Source organism: Gallinula chloropus (genome assembly GCF_964237585.1).
Source record: "Gallinula chloropus genome assembly, chromosome: 9".
In the NCBI taxonomy this organism is placed as follows: Eukaryota; Metazoa; Chordata; class Aves; order Gruiformes; family Rallidae; genus Gallinula; species Gallinula chloropus.
In genome coordinates, this window is record NC_140094.1 from 340,631 (window position 1) to 354,023 (window position 13,393).

A 13,393-nucleotide genomic window follows, 5' to 3' on the forward strand; every position below is an offset into this window, starting at 1 on the left:
AGTCAGCATGAACAAGAGCTTCAGGACCCTGCTTATTTATTCATCACAGGAATAAAGAATCTGTCCACACACGCAACTGTTAGCAATATTTAGCAAATACATGCGCTGCTGCCACCACCACCACGTCTTTCTTTACTTCCACAGATGTTAAAAACATGGATCTTTGGATCCTGTCAGCACAGACAAGAGAGACAGTGTGGATCTGTATCACGGGACCATGGCTCTGTATCCACAGTGGTTCCAACAGGTAGAAAGAGGAGACAGTTCCAGAAAAGCCCCAACTAAATGCTGGAAATGCTCCCTTCTGCACCCTGAATCATTACTTGTTAAAGACTTCTCTCTTCATACACAGAGTTTGCTCCTGACTGACTTGCAGCATCACTCTGAGTAGGAGGCTTGGGGTTTTTTGGTTAAAGCTGAAGTAGGAAACAAAGAAATCAAGTCTCTCTTAATTTAAGCATTACAAGTGAAGTCACAAAACCTCACAAGCCCCAGGCAACAGAAACCCGTCCCTTCCCATGCTAAGCCACATCACAACGCTGGATGAGAGATGGGCCTATTTGTCAGGAATGGCATCCCTGAATCCAAAGCATCCTCAGGGCTGCACAGTCAGAACAGAACGTCCGGACTAATTCTTTGTCAGATGTGGAAGACAAGGGCCAAAGACCAGGTCTTCCTCTTTTTCAAGGCAGGCTGAGAAGTAGAAGGAATTTGCTCTCTTCTCAGGCACAAGCAGCTCAAAACCAAATGGATTCAAGGACTATTAAACCGTCAGAGGCAGAAATCTCCCCCTGTGTCAAAATAAAGTTGCTCACGACAAAGGTTGTGGGGAAGGTTCCTGACAGACTGAGGTTAACTGCTTGGAGATGGCTGTGGGGGTGGACCCACTGTCTTCCAGATCAAGCCGTTCCCTGCAGAAACTGACAACGACTCTGCCAAGTCCAACAAGGGTTTTGCAATACGGAGAAATGGCCTCAGAGTGAAATGGAAAAGTCTTCTAACACAGGCAACTAAGCAGTGAAGAGTAACGCCCTGCTAAGTGCCATGTCCAGAGCGCACACACACGCAGGCGGGACTCACGCACGCGTAACAGTGAGACAAAGTGCTGTAAGACACAGGAAAGAATCACCTGCACTAGTTGGGTTGTGTCGTAATCTTCCCCATGCCGGTAAATGCACCGAGCAAGAACACCATACAGTCTTTCCAAGTGAGAGACAGTGAAGTTCTTAGTTGCCACAGTGGCTAAAGTCAACAGTTGCTGAAGAGAAAACGGAAACAAGTTTAGAATAGCCCCTAAATCCATCATACAAACTGCTGCAACACGAAGAACCAACAGTACAAGCGGCTTGTCGGTGGGCTATTTTAAACAAGCCCTTTGAAATGAAGAATTAGGAAGAGAAGCCAGCCTCCTACATCTTAGTTCCCCCAAAGAACCAACAGCAGCCTACACCACGTGTGGCAACACCACAGTCGTAGTCCGTTACAGGTGGAATGTTTTCACAAATTGTTTCCACTGGCACCTTTCAACAATGAGCTTAATTTACAGCTGTCCATGTAGCAAGAATATGTCCCACTTCCATATTAACAACATTGAAATTCGACTTACTCTGAGCTCACTGCCAGCCACAATCCCTGGCCCTCTGTGAACTCCCGCTGCGTTACCAACACGAGAACAGCTTGCACCAGTCACAGGGTGTACCAAGGCACCTGGAACGGCACAAATTGCTTCAGTCGGGATTTCTGCTTCTCTGGGTGGGCTACAGGGTCAGTGAATTATCCTGGAATACAGTCTCTCTGCAGGGCCAGAGACAGAACTGTTACCAGTTATTTCTTCACTGAGAAGCACTTGACTTTTACTTTCTCTCTGGCCAAAGTCACTGCTCCATCAACAGAAGGCACTCGGGCATACAAGAAAAGCACTAGAGAGAAAGGCAGGGTACAGCCAGGGGGGAAATACACTGGCGTTGCCGTGACAGTCTGGCAGGCTAACACTCACTCCCAAGTCATGTAGCTTAGGAAACACACCTTGCACTGCGAACAGGAGCATGTAAGCCTTCTGTTCAACAGGTGACGCTGGGGCCACACTGCCTGAAGTACAGCTTTTTAACTCACGCTGCTCATTACTGGGAAGATACTCGTACAATAAAAGGAAGTCAAAGGCTGGTTTCCCTTTAGGTACCACTTGAAAAACAACCTGCAGGAGCAAAACACCAGCATCTGCAGAAAGACACGACTTGGGCTTTCAGTAACTACAGGGGCAGCATCCTTACACAAGAAACACTGTGTGCCGACTGCAGAGAGGTGTTACAGGAAGAATGGAACCAAAGAAGGCTCATCAATAGTGTAATCCAAAAGCAGCTTAAATGAGCTGCTTGACCTTTCACTTAGCATTTGAATTTGAGTCTTCAGAACCTTGTGCTCGTTGGCACCCCAGCATTTCACTCTTTCTCAAGCCTGAATGTTCAGGAAGCACCACACTCTCCTTCTCAGAAGCAGATGTTGCCCACCAGAACTTTCTCGCTTTCATTTTCTGTCCCAGATTTAGTTTCATGACCATTTTCATGTTGTTCCACCACATCAGAAACTCTCATTCAATCCATGTTACCCCCAGACAAGCCTGTGAAAAGTTACTGATAGAAAAATACCACAAAGCAAAAACTCTACAGCTACTAACTTACAGGTACCCACGTTTTGTATGTAGAATATCCTCACCTGCACTGCTTACGGACTCAGGACGTGCAGGAGCTTGATTTAGAAGTAGGTCTTCAAAAAACCTTCTTCTTTCTCCCTCATCAGGACACTGGACATTGAAAACTTCATCTCGATAAACAAACAGCTCTTTTATCTATAGCCCAAAGAGAAAAGGTATTTCAGATACAAGACGACACACGCTCAGACTCTATTCCCAGAAGATGAGTACCTGTCTAAATTCTAGATTGTCACCTGAGTAAGACACACTGTGAGGAGTTGTCTTCCTGCCCTTTCCAAGCATCTGATGATAATCACCTCTAGGTAAGGTGACCCCGCTTTTGGGACAAAATATGTCTAGGATGCTCAGCATGTACTCTTGCTGAATTTTGTGAAGGAATACGACTACAGATCGATTTATAAGTGACTAAACAGGACTTGGAATTCAGCTATCAACTCTGTAAAGCTTTCACTTCTATGAAAAATGCTTATTCAAGAATTGAAATACAAAGTTACAGTCCATTGTTACAGCGTGACCACCGTACTTTCTCAGTAAAAAATATCCCTTTTCAGTAAAAATGTTTTCAGTTTAAATAGGTTTCCCAGTGCCATTGCCAGCACTACATATTCTTCACTAATGTTCAGACCTAACCACCTTGAACTCACATGAGTTCTTGTCTGAAGAAAATGGACAGATCTGTCGTATAAGCAGGAGTGTGTGAGAAGGGGGGAAAAGTTGGGTCAAAGTCAATCCCTTTACTCAGAAAACACTTGAGACAAATGCTTTTGGCATTGCTTTGTCCAAGCAGATTTGAGGAGACCTGGGCAGGGTGCCCGAGTAATAACAGGAGGCATTTGTTTCAGTACCCCAATGCTTCAAGGAGCTCCAGATGAACAGGACATTGAATCAAAAGAGAAGGAAAGTATTGATGGCAATACCTCTTTTGGGAGATCTGTGTAACTCACATCCGATGTTGCAAGCAGCAGAACTGGGGCAAATGATGGGATGTCCTGCAGTAGTCTTATAAAGGTTGCTTTCAGTGGCTCTCCAGCAGCTTTCCACCACGAGTTGATAAGTGGAATATAAATGATACTTGGTGTCTTTATTTGAGCTTCTTGCATCACCTGGTAAAATGAAAGCCTGGATAAGAAGACTGAGCCATTTGGAACAGGCTCCTAAGTAACCAGGGACCAGTCAAACGCTCTTACCAAACAGGAGTACACGAAAGCCAAAACACAAAACCAAACCACCCCCAGAACAACTCTCCAACCCAAAGATAGAATTTTCACTTTGACTCAAAGATAGACATTGTTACACAGACAGGAACAGAGCTGGTGTAAGGAACCTCACAATGTACATGACGTATGTGGAGGTGTGCCTGAAAAGACAAGACTAACCCTGTCTTCTTCAAGACAGCTCAGTTTGGGTAAAGGGTTACATGATGGAGACTAGACCATTTTCAGTTTGGAGCAGGAACACATCTGAGTCAGTCGAGTCTGGAGCAGTCTGAACAGGCAAAGACCAACGTGAAAAGATGAGGGCTGATGCTGTAAATAAGCCTGGTTCACAATTCAAGATCTCAAGTCCCTTTGCAAACAGGTGACCAGTCTCCATCCTGCCTGAACAGCTAACTCACGCGCAGCCTCTCATGACCAGCGAGCCCGGCAGACCAGACTACATGCTTTGGATGGCCACAAGCCACTGCCTGCAGATGGTACCTCGATGACAGAAGTGTTCCATGAATCTTAATGCTTTTACTGCATATACTACAGCAGTGGAAGCTGGTGTGTAGATAGGTATATATATAAAAATATACACACACACTTATACACAGACACACATCTAAATCAGAACCACTGCAATTCCACAAACGGCCCCAATCGGTATCATTCCATCCAGAAGAAAAGTGGATTTTCGGGCAGAAGTAAACCAAACAGCATGCCCAAACCAGGCCACCTCCATTAACAATGAATGTCACTTCCTTTACAAGTTTAGAGACAGTTTGTGAACCCCATGAGCATAAAAAGAGGAGATACCTGTGCACACGTTTGTTCCCGTGATCTCTTGCCAACAAACAAATCAGGCACGTCCAGCGTATAAACAGGAAACTTTTCCAGGGCATGTATTACTGCAGGTGCCAAATGAGAAGTTTGCCCATTCCCTGGCTCTCCAACTAGTAAGAACCGTGGCCTCACACACATTGGCTGGTAACGAGCAGTTCTAGAACAAGGAGGAGGAAAGAACTTTCAGAGTGAAGTGATGAATAGACACACAGCTGTCAAAGGCTTTTCCCTAACCTCCTTTGTTGGTAAAGACTCTCTCTGTTCCAGCAAATAAGAAGCTGCTCTGTGATCAGAAAGACTTTCAAAACCCATTTTCTTACCAACGGATCCCACAGCTCCCCTACGAAATCCCACCAATCCTGCTATTTGCTCTTGAATCACACAGGGGGACTGTCCAGCTCAAATACACACACACCAGCTGGTCAGTAACCTGATATGGGGCAGAACAACTCTCTGGATCTCTTCACCACCCGTCCACCCCAATTTTCAGCACATCTGAAGTGTAAGTAGCTAGGAGACCTCTGTATCTCTCAAGTTTAGCTGAAATAACTGACCCAACAGTAGCGACAACAGTAAAACTTTTCAGCTGTTAGCTTATACAAGCTGCACATTAAAATGTCTGAAGATCAGCATAAACAGTTACCCTCTAAGATGGAGGAACTGCCACTCTTCTCTTCGGGGTCTTTTATGCGGTGGCATTTCTTCAAAGGTTGATGGTGATCCTGGTAGGATATTTTCCAGAGATTAGCATAATAGCTGTTAACAAACCTCCATTTGTCTGGGGTCGAGCAAATTCATCACTTTACAGACTCTCACCAACGGACAGACTAAACCGGCTCAGGCCTGAGGCTGTCATAGGCAGGACCTCACATCTGCTGGGCAAGCCGAGCCCCAGCGTATATAGTGCTAAACCATTCTGATCTCGTGTACAAGTGTGCACTGCAATCCACAGCCAGTCAGGCTAAAACCCTAGGGTTAAAAATCATGGTAGCTAAAGCATTATTTAGCTTAAACCACTTATACGTGACTTGTGGTCCTGACGTTCTTCAGACAGGCATTAGAAGCCTTCCCTTCTGCCCCTAATTAAATGTTTTGAAGAGCTACCTTGTACATTCAATCTTAGATCCATATTTACACCTGAGAAATAGGATGTTAGCTACTGCCACAAACAGGATGCTGAAGTAGAGAAGGCTGTTGTCGACTGCATATTGCAAGTCATCCACAGCTCCCATCCCACACTTCAGTTTGGAATCCGGAACACAAACTGTGTGTGGTATTCCTGCAATGAAGGTGTGTCCCTGCCTGTTACACAGTGCTGCTGCCATTCCGCTGGAGAGGCTGGTGGATGGTGATGGCACAAATGAGCAGCTTTTGCTTTGGCAGAATGTTAAAGAAGTGAATGCTACTGTTGTACCTTGTTGGTGGTCCTCCTGTAGCGCAGACTCTGCGTGGGGAAATACTCTCTGCAAGGCCTGTAAAATCCTTGCGAGGGAGTTTTCAAGCAGTGGTTTGGCAATAGGACATAGCGCTCGCCCAGGGGAAGCCAAAGCCCTCTGTGAAGTTGGAGTAATCTTCTGCATAGCCATAAGAAAATCCTCTGCTGTTACTTCAAGAGAATCTGAGAAAATGATAAATAAATCAAGAGATCTGAGGATAATGGCGGCGCAAAGCACAGAGGGCAGCTTCAGTACGTAAGGCTTGACTATCAGCACCGCAATACCCTAAGAAACAAGACAAAAGCCAAATGTGACATCAGTCTCAGGCAGCACACCAGTCAAAGCCCAGGTTTCTGAAGTGCAGTGCTGAAAGACTTTGCACGCAGCCAACAATTCACAGGTTAACAGAGCACTTCAAGAGGCACCGCGCTGCAGAGAAGTTTTGTTACGCAGCTCGCAGCCTGGTCTCCCACACTTAGGAAGCAGTCTCCTCATCAGAACTTTGCTCCTGAGGAAGATGCCCCAAACCCATTCAATGTTCTCAGAGACACAAAAAGAATATTCATGAAAAGAAAAGAATCTCTTCACTTCTCCCACGCCGTGCCAGGTGCCTCACTGCCACGCTGTGCAGCAAGGTGCAAGAGCCTGGGGACTGCCTGGTAGAAGCTCAGATTCCTTCGGACTCAGCCACACGCAGAAGCTCACTTTGTTTTCAAACTTACCAAAAGGTAAGTTGGTCCATCACAAAACCTAACACTGGTTGGCTCAACCACCACCACATCCTTTCCTGTCCTTAAGCATCCTCTTGCCTCATTCTGTCCCATCCAGAAATCTCCTACAAGGATCGCTGGGCCGACTGCCCTCATCACAACCATCATTCTCACTAAACCTTCACATTTCCCCCCTGGCTCCAAGCATAAAGTCAATATGGTCTTTTACATTTTTACCAAATAACCTGATTGCTCATTTAATTGCCTGCTGAGCACGGGGGTGACAGCTCCTAATTACAGGCCTGGGCAGCAGCTTCCTCCAATCACCAGCTAAACACAGAAAGGAACACCACTCTCTTCTCCCCTGCTGATCTTCACACTCTGCAGGAGCTTTCCATACACATCTGGCAACCTGCCTTACTTCCTGAGAAGTCTCTCCCTGCTGCTCACAAGCAGGAAAACTGGCATGCTCCTCTTGTAGTCAGATTGCTCTTCCTCCTTCTGAAGAATGACTTCTCTTTGTATTCTCACCTGTGCACAGCCATCTGCTGCCTTTTATCTTGGAAGCCTTTTGGAGAAGCACGATGAGTGTTTTCCTCTCTCAATACCTGTTCTGAGCTCACTACAGTACAGTCCTGAAGTACAGCCCTGACTATAGCTTGTAATGCCAATAGCAAGACAGATCATTGTTTTAAAGAGATTAAAAATACCCCACAGTTCAGCTTGTGTCAAGTGATTAGGACAAGGCTTTTGGCTGGAGCGTAAGAAAGAAAACTTAAACCAGAACTAACCTACAGTCCCACCCTGCTCATCAGGTCTTTCTTTGTCAGCTCTTGGCACTTCTTTCTTTCCCTTGGAGGTCCTCTTGACGTTCTCCTAAATAAGAAAAAAACAACCCCCAAACCAGAAAGATCAGTCACAGGCATGCAGAAAACCTGACGCACGTATTTTATCGGGTGCCCCCGTAGTAACATCATCACCGTGCTCCATACAGACAAACGAGTGAAGTAAGGTACAGGAGGAGAGAATAGGTACATCACTCTGGCACCCAGGAGCAGTCACAAGAATTCCTGCTCTAAAATAGGGCTTTGTACATGTGACACTTAAATACAAAGCCCAGTCTATCAATTAATCACAGATCAATAATCCAAGAACCCAGGCAAAACCTAGGAAAAACAATTTCTAGCAGATAAAAAGTGCATCTGGGCACTTGAGGGACGATGTACTCGCTGATCCTTAGGGGTCTCTTCCACCTCAGGATCTTCTATCATTCTATGAAACTACCTGCAATTCTGCTTTCATTAAAAAACAGAAAGGTAACTCAGATCAAAAGAAAAACCTGTGAACGCAGCCTATGAGGATGTTTCAAAAACAAAGTGCCCCTCCATTCAAAAGGACAGGAGAACCTAAATTCATAGAGCAAAACTAAGATTTGAAGTGAAAACCCAAGCCCTGAAACAGCTGCATGCAAAGAGCATGCATTCAAAACTCACAAGGCAGTTCAGAAAGCGTAGTAGAAGACATGGATTTCAGCATAACACTGCTATTTCCTATCTCTTGAAGAAGAGTCTTCCACCACCCACCCTTAAGACTCTCTCTGTAGCCCAACTGTAAGAGGAAGATGTTACATTCCAATTCGGGAGCCAAACCTCATGTTCTTTTAGAGTAGAGCGGGTTTTGGAACCGCTAAATTAAAATCACAACTAATTCATTTCCCTATCTGGACTACACCAGTTATACAAAAATAACAGAACAGATTAGCAGCTCCCAGGCTGTGGAATACCCCAGGGTCTTCTCTCATTTGTCCTCTGCGCCTCTTCCCCATGTCGTCCACTTTCTGCCAAACTGCTTCTGCAGTACTAAGACAAAAAGTTGATGTAAGAGCAAGGACAGGCAAATAGAAACCAAAACATTGAAAACAGTACACAAAATCAACATCTGAACATAGCATGCACAAGCCAAGAGTCATTGGCAGAATGAAAGACAGGCAGAAACACTAAGACTACTCTGGCTGCATCCAACTTTCCTCAGTATCTCAACTCAACTGAGCATTATAAAAATATTCTTAAGTATGGAAGAAAAGTTAACTCAAAATGAAGGCACTTCCAATGCTAAGAAAACTCATTTAGAGGGCAATTTACATCTACCAAAAGTCACAAGGTGAAGTGGTCCTTTTGATTCACGAGGCAACACAGAAACCCACCCAGCACATACACAGAAGACCCTCTCAGATGAGGATCTTTCCACAACTGGCAATCCACAAGGAAGATGCCAGGGGCCAGTGTGAACACTGTCTGTACCCAAATTCTCTAGACATGAAGCATCTTTCCAAATACGTCCTCCTTAAACAGCCACCAGCACCTATTCCCAAAAAACTCCTTTTAAACACAGAATCACAGAGTTGTAAGGGGTTGGAAGGGACCTCCAGAGATCATCGTGTCCAACCCGCCCCTGCTAAAGCAGCCTACCTAGGACAGCTCGCACAGGTCGGTGTCCAGACAGGTCTGGAGTATCTCCAGAGGAGGAGAGATCCCCCTCACAGGGGATATGCTCCAGGCCCTTAGTCGGTGTAGCTGTGAAGAATAAAAGGCCAGCCCTCAACCAACTCAGGGTATAACACTGAGTGATTACAGGACCTACTGGAGGACACCCTACCTGCTCAGCAGTTACAGAATGCTAATGAGCAACTCCAGGTCCAATCCCAATCAGGCTCTATTATGACATCACTTGCTGTTTTAACAAAGTATCAACCCAGTATTTACCACACAGCATCCTCTGTCACTGCTTCCCTCCGTGCACTGTGTATGGGGTTTGCACGGGAAATTTTTGGGGGGGGAGGCAGAGGGGAGCTACACGGGGACTCACTCTGGAGCAGCCTGCTCCTCAAGGTCTGCACCCTTCAGAGGCACATTACAAGATTTCCTTCAGGGGACAACGTTTCTCTACAAAACCAAAGGGAATTCCAGCTAAACTTTTCTATGACTTGAACTTTTGGCATTTCTGCAAGGAGGACCTATCACCCTGACTACACGAGGAAAGCTGTGATGACAACGAGGGGGCTCTTGTTCAGTTCACAAGCTAAAGTTTCTTCGAGGGTGCACCAAGCTAAGTTGCATTGTGAAAAGGGCAGAAAACTGGATAACATATCTTCAAGAGACAGGCCTTTTGACGAGGACGATTTCAATCACCTCTCTCTTTACTGGGACACCCCAGGAGTGCAGTACCAGGGGAGCAGCCCGGCCCTGCTCCAAGCGAGGCCATTGTGCAGCCCAAGGCCTGGCTCCAGGGTGAGGGACCCCACAGGGCCACAAGTATCACCTAACAGTCCAAGCAATTGAGTCCTGGAATAGGACTCACTGGGGCATGCTGATCACTAACTAGTCTGTCCTGGCTTATTTATGTAATGGTGGTTCTGAGTCCTGCAGCACAGAGGTCCAAGTGGCAGCAACAGGAGAAGGGGCTGCAGTTCCTCACAGCCGGTGCCATCACTAAGACATCAGGCCAGCATAGATGACAAGTAGCTTCACTTGAGGGAAACAGGAAAGGCCACGAGTCTGGGCCACGTACAGGAGATTCTGGGGAGGTCTGAGCCATGGGCTGGGCTGGTGGGCAGAAGGCACAGCTACTGGAGAGGCCATAGGCCTGGGGCTCATCTGTGTCTGCACATGATGTAACTGAGAGGACAGGTCATTCAGGACCAGTTAGTGGCTTGACTGAGCATCTAAGGAGAGGGAGAGGGCTATACAGAACACACGCACGCACACGTGCACACACATGGGATCGAAATGCCAACAACCAGAGCAGGGCTGTTGTGTACCTCTGGGGAAAGCAGGGCCACTACAGGCAAACCGGTGCCCAAGAACAAAAAATACAGACATGCATGTTGCACATACGCATCTCTGTGTGCATTTTCCCTCTAATGGGTTTTCACCCCCCTAGCCAGAGAGGCAAGAAACATCAGGCCCTTTGTACTGTCCACAAGGTTCAGCCAGACCGAACATGCAGCACTTTCAAATGAGGACATTTTAACTAAGAGACTTTCTAGCAGCAGCGGCTGTTGGTGCGCTCTTAGCGGGCGGGGGCGGTGCCGGCGCCGCAGCGGGATGGGGCTGCTGGAGCAGAGCGAGGCCGCCTTCGGCTCCTCGGACCTTTACCGCGTCCTCGGCGTCCGCCGGGAGGCCTCAGCCCAGGAGATCCACCGGGTTCCCACCGCGCCTCGCTCCACGTCCACCCTGATCGCGCTGAGCCCAATGCGAAGGAGGAGGTGACGGGGCGGTTCCAGATCCTGGGTAAGGACAGCTACGGCTGACCATGGCCACACACTACACCAACGCACTGCTCTATCCCTGCCGTGTTCAGTTCTGACTTGCAGCTGCCACTGCTCAGCCAAACCCACCCCCTTTCAGACCTGTCAAGCGCTTTGATGTCAGACAGCATCTCCTTGGGAACCAAATCCCTCAGCCCTTCTGCAGAGAGGAGGAGATCTGCATCATTCAACACCACACCAACCACCTGGTCTGGTTTCAGAGTCCCCAGCTTAAAGCCCTCTCTGTCCCCATCAAATTGCCCAACACGACTGCACAGCTCCGACCACAAAGACACCGGAAAGATGTCCCTGACAGACATGGAGAACAGTCACTCTGCTCAACGCAAGCAAGGACACAGCACGGAAAAGCAAACTGTTAGTTCTCATCCAGGCTTGTCCCTCATCTGACGTTTTAACAGCAGTTTGAGCCCAGACACATTCTGCAGCACAGCTGAGTCTCTTGGGGCCACACCAGGATGAACACATGAGACACAGCAGTTACAGCAGAGCAGAGATGCTGGAGGAGAAACAGCAGGTACTGACACACTTGTAAGAAAACAGTAAAAAATCTCAAGACAGACCCCCTGAAATATTTCGTGTGTGGGTGTGTGTCTGTGTGTGTGTCTGTGTGTGTGTGCACATGCAAAGACTCAGTAACAGAAAGGGGTCAGCCCTTCCTAGAGTCCTTTCAGCTAAAAATGGCCTTATCCCCACTGAGCTCCTTGGGGACGTAAAACCAACTTGCCAGGCAGCAGTTACATCGTGCTGCGTCGGCTGTCAGGTATTCCTGCTGAACGAGACAGCCAGCAGACTGGGGTACAAAAGACAACGCTCCCACGGAAAGACAGCTTCACAGACAGATGCACAAGACAGCTGGATGGACCACGACCTTGCCCAGACACGTGGCTCTCTTGGAGGAAGAATCCCACCCAGAGGCACCTTCATGGCTGGCAATAGAAAGGGGGTCAGCTCATGTGTACCTTGGCTTTGTTCTTTCCTTCCAAGCAAGAACCAAAAAGCCACAGAGCAGGAGAAATGACCCTGGCTCTGGAACATTCCCAGCTCCGGACATTCCCAGCTACACTGAGTCCTCTGGCAATTGCCACCCATGGGCCAGAAGCCCTCTCAGCCCTCCCGGACCCGGCTCTCGCTCACCTGGCACTCATTCTCCATGGACCACAAGTGCACCAGACCTACTGACTGCCCAGAAAGGAGTCACACTGTGCCACAAGGGACACTGCCCAGCCTGCAGCAGACATATTAGACTCTGGCGGGGAGAACTTTGTTCATGCAGCTCCTCAAGTGTCATGGTACCTTTGTGTCAATGTTTTCTGCCTCCAGGCTGTGAACAACTTCAGCAACGGAACCAGCTACACCAAAAGGCTACAGAAAAATGCAGAAGCATCTGCAGCAGCTTGTTTTAGTCACCCTAAAAAAATTCTAGTTTTCTGCTTGTAGCTGAGAATATGATTTTGATGTTAAAGGAGTTACCACATCTCTGAGAATATAAAGCACGTTCAGGCCATTAGCAATAGGTAACTAGGACGGTGTCTGCCTTGATCTCTGTGGGAAGCTTTATGGGCTCTGTATTAAAACAGTGGGTACTGGCTATGGACCTGGACTCAAAAAACCATGATAAGGACTTTCAGGAAAGAACATAAATACGCTGAGCATTACCCTCCCTTCTTTATATTCAAAGGAATCAATAAAGTTAACCAATGATTTCTGTAGAATAAGGATATAGGTGAGACAACTGAAAGCCAATCTGTACCTCAAGAAACAAAGCCTGAGCCACACAGTAAACCCCTACACCGCTGTCAATTTGGTCCCATTATCTCCCCTCCTAAATGACCTTCATCACCTGAGGAGGAAGTTGTGGTCCCATAAATACAGCCAGCTCACTAGTAGCCACCCGCTGACCAGGGAAGGAACAGGGATCAGATGGTGCTGGGAACTAAGGAGCACGTTCTCCAGGTCTCCAGTCACAGCTCTGATCTTGGTTTGGAGTTTTCCCTTCAGCCAACTCTTGGATTAAACCCCATCCTACAATTCTCTGGGAACAGGTGACATGGCACAAAGACACAGGCGGAGACTTCACCAAGACTACTGACCGGACACCAGGCAAGGGTCTTCCTACAGCGACTGTCCTCTTCACAGCAGGAACTCATCCTCCCACCATCGATGGCTCC